General features: G+C 30.2%; 1 long non-coding RNA gene across 1 annotated transcript in view; it reads left to right on the forward strand.

Moving 5' to 3' along the window:
* The first annotated feature begins 421 nt into the window (after positions 1–421).
* The window catches only part of LOC106683216 (uncharacterized), a 196,566-nt gene continuing 186,255 nt past the window's right edge, over positions 422–10,732 (forward strand). The window contains exon 1 of the long non-coding RNA XR_010844735.1: positions 422–526. This is a non-coding gene — a long non-coding RNA (uncharacterized lncRNA). The remainder of the gene's footprint in view (positions 527–10,732) is intronic.

Here is a 10,732-nt window from a genome sequence, read left to right on the forward strand (position 1 = left end):
CTCTTAATATCTCAAAAGTTCAATGTTTCGTCCAAATCGGCCATCCTCAAAGACAATTTTAATTACAAATTTACACTTATATCAATAAGTAAAAACTAATTATTAAACTATTGATTATGAAAATACTCTGTATAAACAGATTTGCTTCTAAGAATTTAAAGTTTTACAGAAGATCGCGACTCATCTTCTCTACATCAACAGATTAAGGAATATTTCAAAGTTGTATCATTATCTTCTTGTACCCTTGCCATTCGATATCTGTGTTCCTCCACATTACTGATGCCTTAATACCACACTCGGTGAACCCAAAAGCACTTCCGGCGCCGCGTAACCCAAACAGCTGATGAGCCGGGACGAACGGTACCCGGGACTACCCGATGGAACGGTTCGCTGCGGAAGTTCTTCATAACGGGACGGGTATCCCTCCTCCACGGACCCCTCTCCACCGAGCTCCAGCCAGTCGACTTTCACTTCAGTGTAGTGTAAAAAGCCGTCGTGTATGTTATGGAGTCATGCAGTTATACAAGTATGTACCTCATATTATATTATTTATCTATGTTCGTTTAGTTTCTTTTCATTGTCATTGACACCGAAAAGAGCATCACGGTTAAAAATTTTCTAACAGGAAAAAAAAATCTTGCTCGTCTTGATTTGACATTTACAGAGATCATTCTCTTTTGGACACATCACCAGGTAAGTGTCATCATCAGAGAAGAGATTTTTAAAAGATTGAATAATCACAGAAATACTGTAACGTGTGTTAAAGTATGTAATGAAACAGCCTCAACACATAATTACTCTTGATATAGTGTTTGTATATTAATAAGAGTAAAATAATAATTTTTCTTAACCCCAATCATATAATTTTTCAAGAAGTTTCTAAGGAATCAGGAAAAAATGTAAACAAACTTTATTTTGTGAATAGAAGATGTATAGTTATCAATTACTTATCTAAATAATATAATATAAATATTAAAAACTTTTTTAGGCAAAAAGAATTAAATATATTGACTTTTGTTAATTCAAATTAAACACATTACAATTTTTTTTTTAAATTTAAATATAGAAGTGTTTAAACTAAATTGAAGAATAAAAAAAAATTAATAATTAAACAGAAAATTAATAGTAAGCAATATATTTGTTAGTTACTTATGAATAATAATATTTTCTCCATTTATTATTGCTTATCATAATTTAGAAGTTTTATATCAAAAGTTGATCCAACCACATTTAAAAAAAAATTTGACAAATTAAAATTCTACCCAAAAAAAATTCAGTTTATTTCAAACTTTAAGTTTTCCTCTGTCAAATATGTGTTACAAATCAAGATTTTCAATAAAAGTTTAGCTGTATGAATCATTCCTTTTATAATTTTTAAATAATAAATTTCACAATGTTATATATTAACTTTTGATAGAAAACTCCTGTCATTTGCTATATCACTACTATCATTTTTTTTTCAAACTATCAGATTAGTAGAAAAATGAAAATAAAAATATACAATATGACCAAAAATATTCAAAATCCACCGTTTTAGAATAAAAAATAATGACAATGCGTTATTTATGTTTTTTTTTTCAAGTCAAAAGCTATTATGAAAAGTAAACTAGTTAAATACTGTAGCTTAATCTATGAAAAATCGCCTACAAGTAAAAAAAAATCATTATAGAGACATCTCTGCTCACTCATCCTTTTTTAAGACAATTATGTGATATTTACGGAGTTGTAAGGATAGGCGACAATGTGATTTTTATTAAGATAAATGTGCCCCATTACCGAATTGGTCAAATCTTCAAAAATAATTTATATCAACTGAATATATATTAATATTTAATATATGTAATACTTTGTTAATGAATGTTTTGAAATAATGAAAATTACGAATTCGTTTCAAATTGAAGAATTAGAATTTTGTTTACTTTAATCCGATAATTGACTTGGAAGAAACGGAACTTGATTACAATTATACTTTTTTTTCCATTGTGGTTGATGAGTAAGGAATTAGAGACTATTATGTCAATGTGGAGCAATGTCAACTAATCTTAATAGGTATAATTTTGTACTCAATGCTCATATACTGATTGATAACAAAATTTAATTGTTTATTTTAATTACACATAAACTGACCTTTCTTTCATCATCCTCCCTGTTTATGAAACACTCAAGCAGAAATCTAGTGTATATTGTAACATCTTACCAGAGAGCATGGCAAGTAGAAATTCAATATTCGTAAAGTAGTCGTAAGATATGTATCGATCTTTCACAACATAGTAGAAAGGTTTATTGGAAAATGTTATAATAGATTCAAATTACTGTTATTCCCAGCATAATTGCGAAGTAACTGGTTTTGCGGAAGGGCGTCTTTATGACACTTTCAATTTCTCTGTAACGAAGTTTATTTACTCGTAAATTGCAGCAATGTCTAGAAAGCTCTACAGTTTAATTGTAACAGCATTTGTAATAAAATGTCACATCTATGAAAATATTTAGTGCTAATTAAATCTTAGAAATACTATAACGAAGTCTTTGAATGATTAAAATATTATGGATTAACTATTTGAATAAAAAGGTTGTGGATGCATCCTTACACTTTTCGAATTAGGAATTTCAATACTCATTTCTATATGTATTTTTGGTTTGATCAACTGTATCATAAAAGTTACATTTGGTCTATCTCTGAGTATTGTTAATTGTTAGATGATCATTATTAAGTTTCATAAGATAATTGTTAACCTCCAGTTCTTCTTTAGCTCACTTAACTCTGGAATTTCTTTTAATTTTTTTTAAGGATTCTAATACTAAATCAGAGTTTAAGACGAAAACATATTGAGCACTATCACACGCGTCCTGAACTTTAAATAACAAAAAAACAGAAAACCATTTTTGATATTTGCCTGTAAATGATGTGGAAAATCGAAAAGTCCTAAAAAACAAAATCATTTTAAAATCTTATTTCCTATACGGATCACTATTATTGAATTATTCTCAAGGAATTATTTCCATTCATTCAATGAAACAATAATGGCAAGCATGATGAAGAAGCCATAGTTGACAAACGCATTATGATCACGGATTCTAACAAGAAATGAAATTCTGGCACCATTTTTCTCTTCAAAGTTTTTTTCCTTCATTTGTAAGTAATTATTCAAAAATGAACAAAAAAATTATGAAGAAGATGGTCAGGTATGCGGTCACAAGAAAACTAAAATAGTTAATTACTAGTTCTGACTACAGCAAAAACAGCCCCAATGAAGCTCTACAAAGTGGGGTGAAATGTCGGCAAATATGTAGTTGTTAACTATTTTTGTCCTAAAAAAATAAAAAGTCTATTTCGGATTTATGCCTTGAGGACGCGTCGGATAAAAAATGTATAAAGTCGTTTTAAAAATATCTCGAATCATATAATATTATAAAATATTACATGTTTATTATACAAATATTGTATACATTATATACTGGTATTGGTATCTAGTGGTGGAACTAGATTGGCATGTGGTCCTTTTTGTCGACCTATGGTGGCTCCTGTGTACTAAACAAGGTTAAAGTATCAAGAGTCATTTCTTAGAACAGCCGAGAAATAAATCTTAACTGCCCCAGGAGGGAATCAAACACACAACGTTCCAGACCGGAAGGTCTGGGATCTAAGCTCCTACACGTACGGCCGTCACAATACATATTATATATATCTAATATTTAAACATAAATTTATGTATTGTCCATGAATAATAGTCATTTCCATAGACTCTAATATAATAGTTACATATTTTTTATTAATTCGAGATCATTGCGAAAGTTATTGTACATCACATAATGTAATTAATTACTAATGACTGAATTATGGAATAATAATTCATACGCAAGTTATTTAATGTACGGCAATACACTCTTAAATCATAGTTTCGACATTTAATAAATAATTCTAATGATAAAAATGTACTCAAGAAAAATATTTGTAAATAGATTAGCTATTTAAAAACCAAAACAGTGCCATCTTATATCTTGAAACTTCTTTCACCAAATTCTTTTCTAAATTTCTCTTTCTGTTTCCTCACTTTTTACTATTAAATCTTTACTTTCGGTCCATGACTTCAACTTATTATGCGTATTTTATAACAGTGATTTATGTAGTCAGTTTTTAATTTATATTCAAATTTGAATTTTTATATTTAATTCATTGTAGGAAGGTAATTAAAATACGTCATATATATTTTTTATGGTACTATGCTAACGATATGCGAACTGTTACTGGCTAAAGAAATTGCAAAAGAAATTGGATAGTTGAACTCATCACTTTCAATTACAACAAAAATAATTTTATATAGATTTTAGAATATATTAAAAAATATGACAGCATTCCACTATTTTTAGAAAAATTCACATTGTTTGTGTTACATTACTTTTATACAAAAAAAAAAAAATAAATAAATAAAACCATTTTGTTTTTATTTTTAAAATGGATTCTGTTTCATAGTTGTATTATTTTGTATTTTCACATCTCAGTTCATTCTCCTTTAGACGTAAAAGTATTTTTTTTATTCTATGAATTCCTGAAGTGGGAAATACCGTTATATAAATTTATTCCATTTCTGCATACCTACAACTCCGACAAGAATGTAATTTTCGAATAATAATTTTATTCCTTGTATTAGATAGACATTTAGTATTGATTTTAAATTATAGCTTTTTTAATGTAGAAGAAAATATATAAAAATTATATATTTTCACTTCATAAATTCGTATATACTTACGAATGTAAAATGCGTGTACATTTAAATTTTTTTGGGGAAAAATCTGGTGGTTGAGTGTGATCTTGAAAAAATTACCCCTTTCATACCCTAGTTCTACAAAAGTATTATCTTCTACTAACAGGGGTTTACTATTTTATAAGGAAGTACTCATCATCATAAATAAAAAATATATATATTCAATACATTAACTGCTCCCTATAATTCTAAAAATCATTAGTAATTTTAAAGGCAAAATTTGTTCACCAATTTTAATTAATAAAACCTTATGTTTATTTTTATTATTAAATACACTATTATTGAATAAAATATATTTATTTAAAAAAAAAAAATTAAAATCTATACTACTTTGTAAGTACTGTCACTAGATCAATGGTTGTGCAAAGAGGGGAGGTAGGCAGAATCACACTCGACCAAAACATCTTTCCTTACTTAAGGGTACCCAGTTAATAAGGCTGGGTGAACCATAGAATACTCCCGAACCCACTGGGTCGGCTCACGACAAAAGTAGCAGAATAAATTACCATCAGCCACAGTTGGATTCGAACCCACAATATTAAGTGCCTTTTAAACGAATCATAAGATGTAGCAAAATAAGTAGGATAATATTTACTTGGAATTAATTGTGAATAAATATACTATTTTTCTACAGAAGAGATATTTTCAGCTTTTTGGAATTTTGATTCTTTTAAGTTCCATAAAAAATTGGCTTAATGTTCTTCAGACCAACATCTAAAGGAAATACTTACCTAACTCTCGTAATATTGGGAGAGATAACTAAAATATTTTCCTTACAATATTAATAACACAGGTTTCTTAAATGTCGTCAACAAAATAACTAAATCTCGAAAATGAAAAGCTTTTTTAGTCATTCTTTCATTAATTAATAAATATCAGTAATTTTACCATTATTACAATCTTAAAATTTTATTAATATTGATAATCGTTTTTATGTATTGTTGATTCTAATTATCAAAGGAATAAATACGTAACACTTGTAAGTTCAACCAGAAAATCTTGGCGATTCGTTATCGTTAAACGTGAAAAAAAACACCATTAGGATTCGAATGTTCTCATAAGTCTCTCCAGTAAATGCCGAAATTTACACATTCATAGCATTACTGATTTGCAAACCCGAGTATCACGCCGGCAGAGCTCTTCAACTGTTGCTTAATTTAGATTACATACCCTCTTATCGACACGTCTTATGTTAGACAATAGGCATTTTATTCATGGTAACGACAGGGAGTACTACACAAATAAACGAAAAATAAATTAATGATTCTAGGGAAGGAATCAGTATACCATTATGAAGAAATACCTAGAAAACCGCATAAGTAACTTCCTGTTGTTCCAGCAATGTAATGGTTTACTGATGGAAGGGATGTCAAGGGAATAGTTTGTTCATTGTAGATAAAGATGAGCCAACTGTTGGAGAACTGAGACATTACTCTGCGAATAGTGAGCCTTCAATCGTGAAAATGACTGTTGGATTATAGTCAGATTTAATCTCTGAAAAGACCTAAAAACCAATTTTTCCATAAAAGCACTGAAAAAATCAACCAAAGATAATCCAAATCAGGCTTCATAGGTTTCGTTTTTCTCCTGTTGTAACATGTCTACAACACTAAACTACTGATAAACTTAACTTTGATTTGGCCGTTAGAAGGTGTAACCTAATAACAATGAAATTTGACAATAATCATTAACCAGTAGTTTTATTCAAATAAACATTTGTATCAACTGATTTCAACTCAGAACAGCGTAAGAATTGTGTAATAAAATACACGTAATACGTATAATAAGTACTGTAAGCTATAAAATAATAATAATATATTAGGTAACATGCAATTAATAATATGAATACAATAATGCAGCGATAATATAGTAATTGTACAATAAAATATAATAGTATCATATCATTGATAAGATATAATAAAATGTTTTGATATTTTAGGAATTAGGGAGCGCGGTAGCACAATAGTAAGGCACCATCATACTAACTGCAACGACCCGAGTTCGAATCCTGCTGTGGCAGATGATTATTTTCTGTTATACTGTAGCCGTGAGTGAACCCTGTGGGTTCTGAAGCTCTCTTGAAGTTCCTCCAGCATCTTAAATTGAGTATCCTTAGTTGTGGAAAAATCTGGCGGTTGTGATTTTGACTTAATCGCCTGGCACAACCGTTGGTCTAAAAATAGTGCTTTCCTTACAAAGTACTGGATCCATGATCCTCCACTGGTCCTAAGGGTTCACTTTATTAATATTATTATTATTATTATTTTATGTATTATACAACTTCTTTATTCTGGATTGCTCGTGTATTCTTCAGAAAGATTATACTAAATTCAACGCATATTTCATTACTATTATCACATTCTATTTATGTTCATCAATGTCTGGGACAGGGAGTTCCACTTAATGGAATGTGATTGTCTAGAAATTGAGATGAGTTTTGGTTTTCTTTCTCCTTTAAAATTGAGGACAACTTATTTATTTCAAATGACTAAAGAAATTGTATAACAACAAAACAAAAACCAAAAGTGAACCAGAGAGATTGAAATATTTTCACACATTTTTCATACAAAATAGTAGTTTTTTTTTTTTGCATAGCGCTTGATAAGCAATCTAATTGATAGGTTAATTAAACATTTTCCAAGGGAATCGTACTTTCCAGAGCCTAATTAAAGCATTAAGAACACATCATATCATCTCATTAGCAATAACTTCACTATCAAAAAAATTAATTAATGGGCTAATGTGGGAAAGATACTAAAATCAAAAAATAAAACATTGTAAAAAAAATAAATGTTCAAACAGAGTGTTAAAATATATATTATAACTTGGAAAACCCAACCACAATCCGAAGAATGAAGCACAAGTTGATGATTAATTTATTTTTTTTTTATCTTTATCTGTTTCTTAAATTCCCTTTGTTTTCCATCATAAGTCAATTATTCATGTTGTTAAATCCATAAAGGTCATTGTTTTTGTTATTAAATTTACTTTATCCTGTATTAAGAATTAATATTTTAATCTATTTATTTTATCTTAATTTTTTTATTTATAACATCGTATATAGTACGGATTTTTTCAAGCATAAAATTATACAAAACTCACTCACAGCCTCCCCCAGGCATTTGTGAGGCCCGTGAGCTAATGGGTCACAAATAACAGGGGTGGGAGTGACAAACCCACCCTATGAAAAAAAACACGTCAAGATACGCGCGATGTATTTGTGCTTAATACATCGCGCGAGGCCTGGACCTCCATGATCTGTCGCGCCAATAATAATAATAATATAGTTACTGGTGTCTTTTGTATGAGACTATACCCCCATAATTAATTGTTAAAAAAAATGTACCTCTTAAATTAATCAAACCTTGCTTATATTTCAATGAACAAATTAAAATTCAATATTTTGTGATATACTCTCTTTACTAAAAAAAAATATTCGATTATATTTTAATAATTTATCCTTTAAGAGCGTACATATTGCTGAATTAAAAATTTTACCTTCTGCTAACTCACAATTATTCACATCAAAACCTAAAAGGACCAGGTTGTATTCATCTTTCTTTAAAATAACTTGGAGTGATTGAAACTCACTTTATTGTAAAATAGTAAATATTTTACTCTTTTTACGTATATTTTAGTTTGAAAATCATAAAAATGAAGAAATATTATGAAACAAAATATTGACAAATAAATTTGACCAATCGATCTTAATTCAATGGTGAAAAGTGTATATTATATTAAAATAAATGAGAAATGAGAAAAAATTGAAAATTTTAAAACGAAAACTTTTTGGTCTTACGTTAGTATTGTATAATTATTTCTTACCCAAACATGAGCAGTACCAATTTCAATAACTATTTTTAATGCAAACAGCTTTGGGCGAAACCAAAATACAGTAGATTCCTTAAACGGGAAGAATTTTCCTATTTTAATGATCATAGATTTTTTTTTATCATGAAACACTTAATTAGATTAATCCAATGTGTGGATTAGTTTATGCATTAACTTAAAGTTGGACTGCCCATAGCTCAGTGGTTAAGACACAGTCTTACCAGTTTTTGATGTCTATTGGCGATGCCGGTTCGAATCCGGCCTTGGGGCTTTGACTTTTTTCATTGAGTGGCGGTCCCACAGAATGAAAAACTTTGACCCCTACCTATCCATGGTGAGGCAGTATAGGACTCCAATGGGGAGTCGTCTTGGCCGAAAAAAAACAAAAAAAAAAAAACTTAAAGTTGTTTACTAAACAAATTATGTATGTATTATATCACTCTCATTTTTTCTTTTTTTTTATGGGGGATTCATAACAAAAAGCCAATCTCAGTTACTTGTCAACACACCAACTAATTTAAGCATGATAAAGTTAACAAACTTCCCATTCGGCCACTGCTGAAAGCACATTATACAAATAATTCGATCGCTTGCTTAGGTGTTGACCTAAACCGTTTCTATTATGCACTTGGAGGAAGGAGTATAATGGAGGAGATAAACCGGCAAAAAAATGAAACCAAAAAGGCGAACCCTGTGTGCCTTCCAGGGGCGTAGAGGTGGAGTAGGAAAAAAGTTCGAACCAATAAGCTGTCTTATGCTTCAGTTTTGATTACAATGGTGGAAATTCCTTCTAACCTCAACGTAAATCTTCCTTTTTGGCGTTACCTTTGATTTGAAATTGAGTATACAACCCCTATGAATATGCGGTACAGTTGTTTTGCAACTTGAGTTGCACGCCTCACAGTAAAATAGCAATTAAGGAGATTATAAAATATATATAAAAATGTCACTTTTTTGTACTTAAATTGTTTTAAAACACTCCCGGGATACTACTATGTAACTTGAGATTCTTTAGAACATTCACGGAATTTCATTGAATAGTTTATTAATTGTTTTAGCAGTTTGTTCAGAGAATCGTTACATACCAACAAATGAGCAGGTTATGAGGCAACCTTGAATACTATACCCTGCTTTTGGCGTCGAGGTAGTTGGTAAAAAAAAAGAGTTATGAATTCGGCCCTACTAGGATTATTTGAATTTATCGTAAGTACAGTCTCGGCTAAAAGAAAATAAGTTATCCCGGACAAATGCGTTTCACTATTCCTCCAAGAGCATGAAGGTTTTCAAGTCCTGAACCGGATGTTGAACCCTAAACACTTGGTGATAATCCGGAGACTTTGGAGTATGTGGTCACGACCTCCACTGCATTTGAGATCTTGAGGGCCACCATGCTCTGATGGGAACGGGAATTTACGTCCTCACTGAAGAGGAGTTTCATCAGTCGGCGAATGATGAGACTTTCCGCAATTTAAGGGGTTCATATATGGCCGGAAAACTTGGGGCTCCAATCCACAATGCATTCTAAAATGTGGAAATAGTAGGGCCCCGATACTAAAACTACGTAGAATGGAGAATCGTAATTGAATCAAATGTTATAGAAAAATTAGCATTGATGCTACCGAGTGGAGTACATCCCTGCGCTCAGGCAAGAAATAGATGAAAAAAATAAAAACATATTTTATTAACAAGTGGAAAGTCCCGTTCTAAGGACGGTTTTAATCACCCCGTTTCCCCTTTCACTCTCTCGCACTCCTCTCCTCACTCTTAATATGATATTTATTTATTGAAAGCTTAATTTATAATTTATCTACCAGTTACCAGTTTTTTAAATCAATTGTTAAAATAAAATATAATTTCATTAAAAAAACAAAGAAAAAAAAACAGACTTCGGAAATAACCCTATTTGCCCCATTGGAATGGAGTAGAAAAATTGAAACAAATGTTCATTTTGCACCTTAAGAAACAACATGATAATTTGTCAACAAATAGATGTTCTTTGTTCAAAATTATTCGTAGAGAGAAAAACACATTATTTTTTTTCTTCATCAAAACTTAAACAGGATTATAGTCAATAGTTTTAAAAATAATAATGATAATAACCCGAAAGTTCGATGCCAATACCACCAATCGCTCTCTAC

The sequence above is a fragment of the Halyomorpha halys genome, unplaced genomic scaffold, assembly GCF_000696795.3.
Source record: "Halyomorpha halys isolate HHAL.00 unplaced genomic scaffold, Hhal_1.1 Scaffold26.1, whole genome shotgun sequence".
Classification (NCBI taxonomy): domain Eukaryota; kingdom Metazoa; phylum Arthropoda; class Insecta; order Hemiptera; family Pentatomidae; genus Halyomorpha; species Halyomorpha halys.